The sequence below is a fragment of the Lampris incognitus genome, chromosome 7 (genome assembly GCF_029633865.1).
Source record: "Lampris incognitus isolate fLamInc1 chromosome 7, fLamInc1.hap2, whole genome shotgun sequence".
Lineage (NCBI taxonomy): Eukaryota > Metazoa > Chordata > Actinopteri > Lampriformes > Lampridae > Lampris > Lampris incognitus.
Genome location: NC_079217.1, coordinates 29347889 through 29361806, shown reverse-complemented (window position 1 = coordinate 29361806; position 13918 = coordinate 29347889).

Genomic DNA, 13918 nt, shown 5'->3' with positions numbered 1-13918 from the left:
GCCGGCTGACACACACACACACACACACACACACACACACACACACACACACACACACTCATACCTAGGGACAATTTAGTATGGCCAATTTACCTGACTTACGTGTCTTTGGACTGTTGGAGGAAACCGGTTTCCCCGGAGGAAACCCGCGCAGACACGGGGAGAACATGCAAACTCCACACAGAGGACCGGGATGACCCACCAAGGTTGGACTACCCCGGGGCTCGAACCCAGAACCTTCTTGCTGTGAGGCCACCGTACCGCCCTTGCATATGTTGTTGTTGTTGCTGCCTCCAGCTTGGTCGGGCGTCTCGACACACAATTGGCCGTGTCTGCGGGTGGGAAGTCGGATGTGGGTATGTGTCCTGGTGGCTATATTTCAGCGCCTCCTCTGGTCGGTCGGGGCGTCTGTTCGGCGGGGGGGGGGGACTGGGGGCAACGCCGTGTATAGAGAGAGTCTGGCCATCCTTTGATCTTTGCAACACGCGCTGTGATTGGCTGAGAGCCTGTCACGCGCTTGAAGGGTGTCATGTTGCCTACCAACGTCGGGCTATGTCACCATGACGTTTCAATATTTTTTCCTGCGTTTTCAGCCCATTTCTTGCCGATTTGTAGCAGTTGAAGGAAAAATTGTGTGTTGTGCGGCTTGGGGCTGTTCCCCTTCAGCTTGGGCCTAGGCTGGTCCCCCTCAGTTTATTCCTACTTGTGCTTGGTGAGCTCATTTCAGTGTTTATGATTTTTCGATAAACTAACTTCCCTAGTGCAAGCCGAGAGTCTGTAAGGTATTGATGGGTGGAAATCAGTTGTATAGCACAGCCAAGCCATGCATAACCGTTGACAGAAATCAAGCAAATGTAAACAGTGTCAGGTTGTCATATGGGATGGGTTGAGTGACAGGCCTGAGCCTGAGCCGAGGCAGTGTGTGGGTAGTGTTGAGATAAACTAGACAAGAGCCCCAATACAGAACTAACACTGCACTGGCTAAACCTCGAAACAGGTAGGCCTAATATTTCTCAAGTGTCCCTGATATTATTGCTCATTATCATTCACTGGTAGCCTACTAAACGTTGCAAAATATGTAATACTGGTACTGATCATCAATTTACCCATCACACCAGTAGTGTAATGGATAAAAACTGAAGTCTCTGCAGTAAATTCTTTGGGTTGAAAGCTACGTGTATGCAGCAGAGGCCCCTGCTCAGTGCCTGCGACTGTGTTGTGACCGCTGGTCGGTTTCTCCCTGATCTCATCACCTTCATCATGGACTGTAAAAGTGAAACACATTATTACCATAACCTCTGCCCCTGATCTGGTGTTAAACTACCTACTCTGACTACTGGTATGCAATGATACAAACATTTCTGGCTCTCTGAAACTGGGATTGAAATGATGGAAAATCCATAATTTCTGGAACCCCAAGTACTGGTACTGAATGATGTAACATACATTAAGTGCCTCTCAAAATTATTTACGCAGTGGTATGGCCTTAAAAAGCCAAACCCTTTTCTCAATAGCTTCAATATGTTGTCCAAATTTTTAATCTAATAAATTATTTTTTCCTCTAAATTGGGGTCAAAGTCAAGTAATAGAAATTAACAGTGATCCATTCATAATACATTACTCTCACAAAACAGGGTAAGCTGTGAGCCTCATTTTCCCATGTGACCAATTAATAATGTCGCATTCATTGATACAGTATAATGAATGAGGCAGTTTACTCAAATTGTTTGTCTTTAATGAACTCCATCGGGGCATCCCCATGACATCTATGACCTCCAGTACTTCCGTACGTCCTATGTCATATCCTGTCGTATCAACTGTACACGTCATATGTCATATCCTATCATATCGACTGTAATGTGATAGGTTACAGGGAATACTACATCTCACTTCTTAAAATAAAATGCCTCCATAACATACAACACATTTGGCATCAATCACATTTCTACTGCCCCAGTAAGTAAACCATGTTATGACATAAGTGCATTATTCTAAACGTGCACATTTTTTAAAACACTAAATATTTCAAGGCAACAGGGAAAACATAACAATGCTATTTTTTTAGCACATGATAAACAGAACACTCGAACGAGGCATACCCTTTAGGTAAGTAGGTAGGATAAAGAGGTAAGTATCATATTCAAATCTTGCATTCAGTATGGTCAGTGCAATTCAAAATACAAAATAAGCAAGATAAGCAGGTAATAGTAAACTTTAACTCTTGCATTTGGCATGTTCAGTGTAATTCCGAAAATGTAAGGTTCAACATATGTTTATTATTTGTTTAGTTTTTTTGTTTTTTCACAAATGTCCATAGGGCAGCGATCCACCTACACCCTTTACATTTACAGGTCAAGGACCTTTCTTGGGTTAACTGCACGTCCGTAGTGTACGTGTATGAAGATGTAGTGTCCAGCGTTGACGTCCCTTGTTCTGTACCATCATTTGGTTCTGGCTGTACTTCACAGCTTGTGTGTGTAGTGTTGTCCTTTGGCTGTAGCAGATGACGACGATTGCGACAATAGGCTTGACCCTCATCAGTGTGGACGTTGTAGGATCTCTCTGTGTCTGCAGGCTCTGTCATATTGGCAGGTTTCCAAGGTCCGTTTGGTTGTTGGATGTGGACTGTGTCACCACACTTTAGTGTTGACAGTGGTCTGGCACTGAGGTCATATCTGTGAAAGTTCTCATTCATCCAGGTCATGGTTAGCCAAAGGAATTGAATCGAGTGCAACTGGACTTGGTATATATCCATGAAGATGTTTCACCTCTCATCCAAGAAGCTTCATCAGTTCGTGCCTTTCTGACTAGACCAAGCTAGTCTGACTGGCAGGTGATGAAACTCAGATATTTATCGTCTTTGGCATCATTATCAGAGCTAATGATGTCCATGGCTCTTTGTGTTCCGATGTTTAGCAATGCCCGTCGTTATCAGAGGTATTGATATGCGTGGCTCTTTTGTATTCCGATGTTTAGCAACGCCCGTTGGTCATTGGGGGTGTTAGTTTCGAATTCATTAGTGCTCCATTCAGTGGTCATGAGTCATTGGAGCCGTTAGTGACCGACTGTTGTTCTTGGAGGCTAAGCTTCTTGAGTCTCCTGGGTAGAGATGAAAGGACGGCATTGTAAGTGGGAGATAGGTGGTGTCGCAGACCTCCTCCTCTGTTGAGGGATAGTTTTTCCAGTTTCGCATAGATGGCTTCCTTCACCCCTCTTTCAAACCATCTATCTTCCCTGTCCAAAATGTGTAAGTTGCTGTCCTCGAAGGAGTGTGTCTTCTCCTTTAGGTGTAGATAAACTGCTGAGTCTTGTCCTGAGGAGTTTGGCCTTCTGTGTTGGGCCATCCGTTTGTGTAGTGGTTGTTTGGTTTCTCCTATGTATAGGTCAGTGCAATCCTCATTGCATTCTACAGTATACACCAGATTGCTTTTTTGGGTGTGTGGTATACGGTGGGATGAACCAGTCTTTGTTGGAGTGTGTTTCTGGGTTTGAAGTATACTAGGATGCAGTGTTTGTTAAAAATTCTCCTGAGTTTCTCGGAGACCCCAGAAACATACAGGATGACTATGTTATTCCTTCTGTTCCTTTTCTCCTCCTCGCTCACCCAGTTGGTCTTTTTGGAACATGATGCAGTTTTCACAAAAACTGCATCACAGTTGCACTCGATTCAATTCCTTTGGACACTGAGGTCATAGTATTGCTTCTGTCTGTGCTGACACTACTCTCCTGGCACACACAGCCTTTTGACAGGTAACTTGTGTCGAGTTGTTTACCAGTGGTGGGAAGTACTGACCTCAGTCTCCGACTCATTAGCAGCTGCGCTGGTGACTTCAGACCATCGACTGGAGTGTTGCGGTACTCCAGCAAGCTGAGATATGGATCCTTTCTTTCTGCTCTGGCTTTGTCCAGTATCATCTTGGCTGTCTGGACAGTTCTCTCTGCAAGGCCGTTACTCTGTGCATAGTGGGGGCTAGAAGTGATGTGGTTAAACTCCCATGCTTCTGGAATTCTCTTGAAATCCCTGAAACTATAACAAGGACCATTATCACTGATAACTCTCTCAGGTATTCCTTGTCTAGCAAATATGGCCTTCATTTTGTGGATGACTACAGACAAAGTAGTGTGATGTAGTCGTTCAATCTCAAAGTATCTACTGTAGTAATCTACAACTACTATGTGGTCTTGCCCTTCAGAAGTGAACAAGTCCATACCTACAACCTGCCATGGCCTCTCAGGAATGGGATGTGAGATCATTGGTTCTTTCGTGTTTGAGCAGCGGCGCTCTATGCATATGGGACATCTCCCCACTACATATTCTATCTGTACATTCATGCCAGGCCAAAATAGAATGTCTCTAGCCCTTTGTTTACTCTTTTCTACTCCCATGTGTCCTGTGTGTATGCGTCTTAGCATTTCTTCTCGTAGTGTGTGCAGGACGACGATTTTCTCACCTTTGAACAACACACCGTTGATTTCTGTGATCTCGTCCCTGTGATTCCAATATTCAGCAACACTGGGTGGACACTTCTTTCTTGATTCAGGCCAGCCCGAATTACCTGTTTCAACACGGTGAGCTGTGCGTCTCGGGATGTAGCTGCCTGGATTTCCATAAGCTTGCTGTCTGTCACTCACAGGGTAGGTTACTCATGAGCATGTGTACTTGGGCATCCATGCCTTCACTCAGATTGGTCTCGTCAGTGACTATTGACTTCCTGGACGTGTCTGTCACTTGAGTGTCTTTTCCGGGTCGGTGCATGATAGTGATGTCATATGTTTGCAGTTGCAGTATCATGCGCTGAAGTCTGACTAGTGCTGCTGCAAGGGGTTTCCTCAGTATTGATTCGAGAGGCTTGTGGTCAGACTCAATGACTACGTGGCGACCATACACGTATTGGTGAAAGCGCTTACACCGAAAGAGGACCACGTAGAGCTCCTTCTCAATTTGAGCGTAGTTTTCTTCAGACTGATTTAGTGACTTTGAGGCATATGCAGCTGGCCTACCTTCCTGTAGGAGCACTGCTCCGAGGCCACTCTTGGATGCATCAACTTGTGGTGTCGGTTCCTTTATTGGATCAAAGTACGTGAGGACTGGACCTGGTTCCCGTACAATGAGATCTTTAATGTTCTGGAATGCCTTGTCATGTGTTGAATGTCATCAACGATGGCTGCAACGCCACTGAGGCCCTCGTAGGTCTCATCAATCCTCCTCTGGAACTCATCCTGTGCTGAAATGACACCAAACGGAAGGCGGAGAAACCTGTACCGGCCAACCACAGTGTTAAAGGTTGTCAACATTGAAGACTCTTCTGTTAGTTTGATCGCCCAGTAGCCTGACCATGCATCATGCACACTGAAATATTGTGCTCCAGCCAGCTTTGGTGTGATGTCATCTAATGTAGGTATTGGGTAATGTGGTCTTTGTATTGCCTGATTCAGGTCTTTGGAGTCAAGGCACATTCTCAGCCTGCCAGTGCTGGGTTTTTCAACAACCACCAGTGCATTTACCCATTCTGTAGGTTCTGTTACCTTCTGGATGACTCCAGCTCTATCCATCTCATCCAGCTCTTCTTTCAAACGGTTGCAGAGCTTGAGTCGAATCCATCGTGCAGGGTACACCACTGGTACTGGATCTGGTTGCAGGTGGATTGTGCATTCTCCTGGGAACTGTCCAATGCCCTTAAACACATCAGAGTACTCAGCCATAATTTTAGTGGGTTCATTTTGTGCAGCACTGAGATAGCACCAGTTTGACTAAACCTGTGTCTAGCCAGGCTTGCAGGCCTAGGACAGGTGGGCCCTGTGTACTGACTATGTAAAACTCTCGCATGACAGTAGTGCCTTTGTACTTGCATTCTAGGTCACACATCCCTGTCATATGCAGTGATTGACCACCATATGCACTGAGTTTTATTTCTGCTGGTCTTAGATCTGCATCTCTGCATCTCTAAAGTCCCTGTCATAAATGTCTCTCGGTATTGTGTTTACATCAGCACGTGTCCAGTGTAACGGGGGCAGTCCTATGCTGTTCTCTGCTGGTCAGCCTGCTGCACGCCCGTCACTCTCATCATTAGCTCTGCGTTGTGTTCTATTTTCGGTGGGGTCCCAGGTGTTGTGGGGGGCCCTCAGTCTCTCATCATCATCATCATCATGATCAAGGAAGGAGGGGGGACACACAGGACTCTATTTGGCCCACCTTGCCATTTATTTTGGTTTCAAACCCTTCGACAAACGTCCAGTCCTCCAGCGGGAGCGGTGTTTCTTACGGACGTGGAGGTCGAAGTTCAACCACTGCCCGGACTTCACTCGTGTGCGTTAGAAGGAGAAACCGTCCACGGGACTCCGATGTAAGAAAGGATAAACAAGTATTTTATCCCACAGCTTGCAGTATCTTCTTACAGGGATACTCAAGGTTACGTTCTCCTCAACCAGCAAAACTGTCCTACGGTAAGAAACACGCGTGGCTCAGCTCGATCGCTGCTTGAGACTCCTCCCACAAAACAAAAATGGCCTCTCCCGCGTTCCCTCTTCCGTGTACCCACAAGACCTCTCTCTTAAAGCGACAGTACACGTATATGACGGTCGTTGTAAAACATACATAAAAGTAAATAATGACATAAAATAAAATGTCGTAAACACAAATAACAGCACACAGACAGGATTTTGTGATATTTCATACTCAAACAAAATAAAATAAAAACATTAATTTTAACCTGGTTACATTCACCCCGCCTGAAATTCACCAACATCCTGACAGCAGGATAAAAAGAGAAAGAGGAAAGGAAAAGCCCATCACTGACTACTGGCACAAGTGAAAAGAAGGACCTAGTCCTCCAGTCAACTTAGGAGCTACCTCGGTTACGAGGTCCAGAAAATAATGAGGTTGATCAAGTCTCAGAATTCCCTTAGATCAATGTGACGCCTGATACGCCACACCATGCACTTGGCCCAAAACAACCCTTTCTGATAGACACCTAATAACTCACATTAAACTAGTTTGAATGACTCCAACCTCCATCAAAGTTCAAACCCTCACACTCCGTAGAAATGGCATCTGAGCCATAGATTCTATTAACCTGTTCACTGACCTCACCAACCTCCCTGTGCGTGTCCTAACCCGACCATCGCTCTCTACTTGTGTGCGTGAGACAGTGCGAGCTGCAACATCTGTATCGAGTGAGGGTGGTGCCCCTGTGTGCGAATCAGTGTGAGATATAACACCTACATCGAGTGAGTGTGATGCCTCTATGTGTGGTGCATGTGTGTTGTGTAGTGCGTGTGTGTTGGGTGGAGACTGAGCAGTGGCCCCCACAGGACTGACTACCAGACTAGACGGAATGAACTCTTCCGCTTCTGCCCACTCAGATCTAGGTGAGTCTCCAAGTGATGAGACTGCTAGCCCCACTGCATCCCCTGAGACCGTCAGGCCATCTGCACTGTCCTCCTCATCGGACTCTGCGCAGTCAAACAACTGACTGGTTGTACTGGACTCTTCACCCTGATCTAACTCAGGAAGGGGCAAGAAGTTGACCTCCAACAAACGGTTCCTGTGCACCACCCTGGTGTGCCCCTCTGCATCCTGAATCTTGTAAACGTGGATATTGGGGTTCACACCGACAACCGTGTACACTCCGTTCTCCCATTTGTCAGCCAACTTTCTCTTCCCTCGCTCACTCTGGTTCGCAACCAAAACACGATCCCCGACAGACAGGACAGTGCCCTTGGCATGTCTGTTGTACTGTCGCGCCTGATGCTGCTGCTCAGCCGTGGAGTGCTTCCGAGCGATCTCCATTGCACTCCTTAGACAGGAAAGCAGAGACTGAGCATAGGAGTCATAATCAACAACGTGAGGGTCATGCAAAACCTGCCTGAACATAACATCCACCGGCAGTCTTGGGACACGCCCATACATCAGGAAGAAAGGCGCGTAACCCGTGGTTTCGTGAACAGTGGCATTGTACGCGAGCGTGAGAGAATGGATCTGCTGAGGCCACTGTTGCTTCTGCTGAAGCGGAAGGGAACGGAGCATATTCCCCATCGTGCGATTAAACCGCTCTGTCCCGCCATTACCCATAGGATGGTAGGCCGTCGTGTGGGACTTCGCTACACCCGCCAACCTGAGAAGCTCTGCAATCAGGTTGCTCTCAAAGTTTGTGCCCTGGTCAGAATGTATTCTCTCCGGAAACCCGGAAACACAGAATACATGATCCCAGAGTTTCTTGGCGACCTGCTTTGCTGTCTGATTGGCGCAGGGGAACGCGTGAGCAAGCTTAGTGAAGTGGTCAGTAACCACTAGGACATCGACCGACCGCTGCTTACTGTCCTCAGCGGACCAGAAATCCATACACACAAGCTGCATCGGTGCGGAGGTTTTAATGCTCTCCAGGGGCGCGCAAGCAGCTGGCTCTGGGGTCTTCCCAAACACACATCTCCGACAGCATCTGACATATGCTCTGATATCCCTCTCCATGTCAGGCCAATAAAAACGCTGCCTTGCAAGAGAGAGAGTACGGTCCTGGCCCTGATGACCAGCGTGATCGTGGATGCCAGACAGTGCCTTGTCTTTCAGACTCAGAGGTAAAACATACTGAGACCTCCTCTGCTTGGACACTGGGTCCTTTGTCACCCTGTACAAGACACCATCATTGACTTCCAACTTCTCCCACTGTTTCAGCAGCCTGAGGACCTTCTGGTCAGCACCATGCCTCTCACGTCTCAATGGCCGCTTCCGAACAGCGACAAAGGGCAACACCTTGGAGATGCAGGGGTCCTGCTCCTGACTCAACCTGAGCTCCTCGGTGGATAACATTGGCAGTGTATCCTGACCACCCGACAGATGCTGAACGTGCTGGACCAAACTGAGTGCTGTGAATACTGATGCATCAGGCCAGTCACATTTGGCTTGACAAAAAGCCCTGACCTCAGCTGCATCACAAGCAAACCCAGATCGCGCACTACTCACTGTTTGGGACTGGCAACTGAGTCTGAAAACATCCTGCACAGAGTCCCCCTCAACCCCGTCCGCTTCCTGAACAAGGGCCGGGTAGGGCTCCCTAAGTAGCCTCTGACTGACGGGCTTGGAAAAAGGGTCGCGACTCAAGGCATCCGCCACCACGTTTTTCTTCCCTGGCAGGTGTTTGAGATCGAAAGTGTAAGACGCCAACTTAGACACCCAGCGGATCTCACATGCGTCAAGCTTCGGCTTCGTTAGGAGATAAGTCAGCGGATTATTATCTGTCCAAACGGTGAAGCTTTGACCCTTCAGCCAGTGGCTGAACTTTTCACAAACACTCCACTTCAGTGCCATGAACTCCAGTCTATGAACTGGATACTTCCGCTGTGAGGCACTGAGGGACTTGCTTGCAAAACCAACAGGTCTGGCCTTGGACTCTCCTCGGGGCACTTGAGACAGCACCGCGCCGAGTCCGTCCAAAGACGCATCGACCGACAAAATGAAAGGCACCTAAAAGTCTGGATGGGCAAGCACCACACACTCCAGTAACATCGTCTTCAACAGATCAAATGCTTCCCCACATTCCACCGTCCAGTCTGCAGAGGTAAGCTTACGGAAGCTGCCATGGGGCTTCTTATCCTTAGCTGACCTCCCCCTCCTCTTTTGTCCAGCTGTAAGGGCGAACAGGGGCTTAGCCACGGAGGAGCAGTTCGGGAGGAAATGCTGGTAGTAAAATACCATACCAAGGAAAGATTTGATCCTACGAACAGAAGGCGTGCACCCATCACCTTCCATGAGATCCTGCACTGTCATGTTGGAGATGACCTCTACTTTGGAGGGATCGACAGACACACCTCCGCCATCAACCACGTGGCCCAAAAACCGCACCCGCTTCTGCAGCAGATGACACTTCTTCGGAGCCAGTTTCAAGTTGTTCTCCCTCAACCTCTGAAACACAGTGCGGAGCCTCGACAGAGCCTCAACCTCTGATGGCGCGAAGACAAGAAGATCCAAGATAGCACAAAAGCTTCGTGAAGTTCAGATCCCCAAAGATCCCAATCATCATTCTCATGAAGGCTGCAGGGCTATTACAAAGGCCCTGTGGCATGCGATTGTATTCATGCAACCCAAGGGGAGTCGTGAAAGCAGTGTACTTCTTGTCATCTTCATGCATTGGGATGTTGAAGAAGCCAGAGGTGAGGTCCATCGTACTAAAGAGGCAGTTACCACCCAGCGCGGCAAGACAGTCCGACTGGTGTGGCAAGGGATGAGCGTCTTTCAAGGTCCGAGCATTCAGCCATCTGAAATCAGTGCAGATCCGAAGCCCGCCATCCTTCTTCCACACCATAACCAGCGGTGAAGCGTATGCGCTCGAGGACTTCCGGATAATCCCTTTCTCCTCCATATCAGTGAGAACCTGTCTCAACTTCTGATAGTGGGCTGGGGGAACCCTCCTGTAGGGCAAGCGAAAGGGGCGCTCATCCACCAGATGGATGCGATGTGTGTATCCTGTGACCTCGCCACAGTCCATAGAGTCCCTGGAGAAGATGTCATGGTACTCGGTGAGCAGCTGAGTGAGCTGGGACTTGCATGCCTCACTAACCTGACAGGAGCTGAGGTCAATGTCACTGAGTCCGAGCTCTGACAAACTCCTAGCCGGCTGGACAGGCGGACAGGCACTATCTGTGGCGTTGGACTCATGCCTCCCTGCAACTGATTGCAGTCCCTGGAAAACATTAAAGTCCTCAATCGCCAAGCATGGAAACACATCAGCCAACTTGCAGTTCCTTTTCAGCGTGATGGCTTTGTCAGATGGATTGACAACAGTCATGGGTACCCACCTATCACCCCAGAGCGGTGTGACAAGTCGACCTACGAATACACTGCGTGGCATGGCCTTGGAGTCTGTCGGCTCCACAACAACAGTGATTCCAGCTGACATAGGCACCTTAGCAGGAAGTCTGCCCCAGACTAAGTGCTCGTGCCTCGGTAAGAGTGTCACGGCCTGGGTGAGCTTAACAGTACCTATCTTCTCAGGAACTGCACCACCCCTCCAGCGCTATACATTCGTGAACATGGACAAGAACTGTTCAACGTCAGGACAAGACGGATGTTCCTGTCCGGAAGCGATGTCCCAGTACTCAGTACCACTCTTGAGTACATGGGCCACATGTTTAATGACGTTTGTGCCGACTATCAGATCATCATTCTGACCGGGCACGACCAGAGTGGGTATGACAAAGGAAACACCATAAAGCTGCATGTTGAGGTCATAAAACCATCAGGCCTAGTCTCCAGACCACCGCAGCCAATCAAGACAATGTTCTCTTCAGGCTGCTGCTTCTCAGGTAAAACACCCCCAGAGCGGAGCTTCTCTACTGCATTTTCACTGATACTGCATGACATAGAGCCAGTATCCAACATGCCATTAAGCTGCACACTCTGGTTGACCAGAACAGGAGCATAGAACAAGTCACTGAAAGCCTGAATCCTCTGTGTCGCCTGAATGACCATACGCGAACCCTGAGGTGTTTTGGCACACTTGTCTTCATACAAGTGAGCCAGGTCGGAGACATCAGTGAGGGATACATCTACTTTACCCACACCATCCCTCTCTAGGTGTGGGTTTAGTAGTTTAACGGACGAGACTGACGACCAGCTCTTCCACCAGGCTGAGAACGGAGCTGGTTGGGCGGCTGAGGGTGAGGACAGTCCCTCTTCCAATGACCAGGAGACAAACAGTTTATACATCGGTTCTCCCGGCTGCAGTGGGAAAATGTGGAGTGATCCGGAGACTTATAAATCCTGCACAACCTCTGTGGTGCGTCTGGCACCCGCCCTACGGCGTTAGCTGGCGGTTGAGTCAGCGTCGGTGTCCGGACTGCAGCGCTAACTGGAACCTGAGTCTGCATTGTGACCAAACGGTCTAGCAAGCTCACCAAACTCCTCATATAGCCATCACCGCCAGAGACAGGTGCGGGAGACGGTGCGGGAGACGGTGTAGGAGACCTTGCAAAAAATGGTATAGGAGATGACGCATGAGCCGGGACGGGAGATGGCACCACCGGCACGGTCGTGTTCAAGTTGGGAGCCATGCCGACTACAGGGCCATGAACCTGTGAATGGAACCTATGCTCTACCGCGCCTGCTTCACGTTGTCCACCTGCAGCAACATGGGACTTCCTCTCCAGCATGTGCTCATCAAGCCTCTCCTGGATCTCGCTAGCAGACCATTTCCCTGCGGACTTGAACTTAACAACATTGGCAAGAGACTGATCTGGACAGTGTTTGATAAACATCATGCTTACCTCGTGGCTTGGCTCTTCAATACTATGGCCCTGCCACTTCAAGCATTCGTCAGCCACCTCCACTGTCTTATTAAGCCTAATCCAATACTCTATAGCGTCCTCACCTGGCTTGGGCAGCGTACTGTAAAAGTCCGCCAGGGGCATGCTCGAGTATGTGAAGTCACTAAAGTGTTGCTTCAGTACATCAAAAATAATGTGGGGGTTCGCTATGTGGTCGACAGATGTGTTGCGCAGCTTTATCCTCACCACGTCCCTTGCTTTCCCCATAAGCTTAGCTAGAATCTCATGTGACTGCTCACTAACTGGAATGGCTCGCTTCCTCAAATACAAAGTCATAAGGCTCTCCCACTCATGAACTGTAAACTTATCAGAGCTATCGCCCCTGAAAATAGGAGGCTCCCTAGCATCTGTCTGCATTACTACTCTAACACTAGGCACTGTCTCCGAACACTGTTCAGCAGACCTAGCACTGTCTGTGTGTGTGTTTCTAAGCATTTGTGTTTCCTGCAGCTTAGCAGTGATTGACTCTCCTATCTTCTCTGCTAACTGAGTAATGAGCATTGCTAACTCACCCACTGGCTGCTCGCTGTTACCTAGCACAGCCCCTTCGCTGATACCTGGCCTGGCCCGTTCTACGTAGCGTGTGGAGGTGAACTGAGGAGTGCCAAATGTGGTCAGGTCTCTAGGTCCTGGTGCTCTGGTGTCTGGTTCCCCGCCCTCTAAGAGCTGCCCGAAACTCCTACCTACACCTAGCCGTAAACCCCCACCCACATCTAACTGGTACCCCCTCTCCATAGCACACTGGCGATCCAAAAGATCCTGATCAGCAATGTTACCCCCACCTACGTACGAACCACCCTCTGCCATGTTCCTACCTCTAACACTCAGATAAAATAAAAAATAAAATAAAAAAGTGAAAAGCTCAATTCATTTAAATAATAGAATCTAGAAAGCACTAAGAGATTGAAACAATCACACACAATCAACAAATTCACCAATAGATTAATCACATATGCACATATCCAGTAGTTTACATCAATAGATTATTCACACGAGTCCTTCAATCACATCAACATTAACCTTTTTTCTTTTTCGTGTGTTTTTCTTCCTTCAGTATATACAAATGTCCTGTTCACAAGCCCAGTCCATGGTAACCACAGCTATGACTGTCCAGTGTCCACACAGCTCAACTCCAGTCCACTGTAACATGAGCGTACAGTCTATAGAAATACCTGAGGACGTCTGGGGCTTGATGACGACAGCAGCCTCCCGCTGCGAGCAACTGATGTCACTCTCAGGATCCAGGAGGGTCACGGCACCAATGTAACGGGGGCAGTCCTATGCTGTTCTCTGCTGGTCAGCCTGCTGCACGCCCGTCACTCTCATCATTAGCTCTGCGTTGTGTTCTATTTTCGGTGGGGTCCCAGGTGTTGTGGGGGGCCCTCAGTCTCTCATCATCATCATCATCATGATCAAGGAAGGAGGGGGGACACACAGGACTCTATTTGGCCCACCTTGCCATTTATTTTGGTTTCAAACCCTTCGACAAACGTCCAGTCCTCCAGCGGGAGCGGTGTTTCTTACGGACGTGGGGGTCGAAGTTCAACCACTGCCCGGACTTCACTCGTGTGCGTTAGAAGGAGAAACCGTCCACGGGACT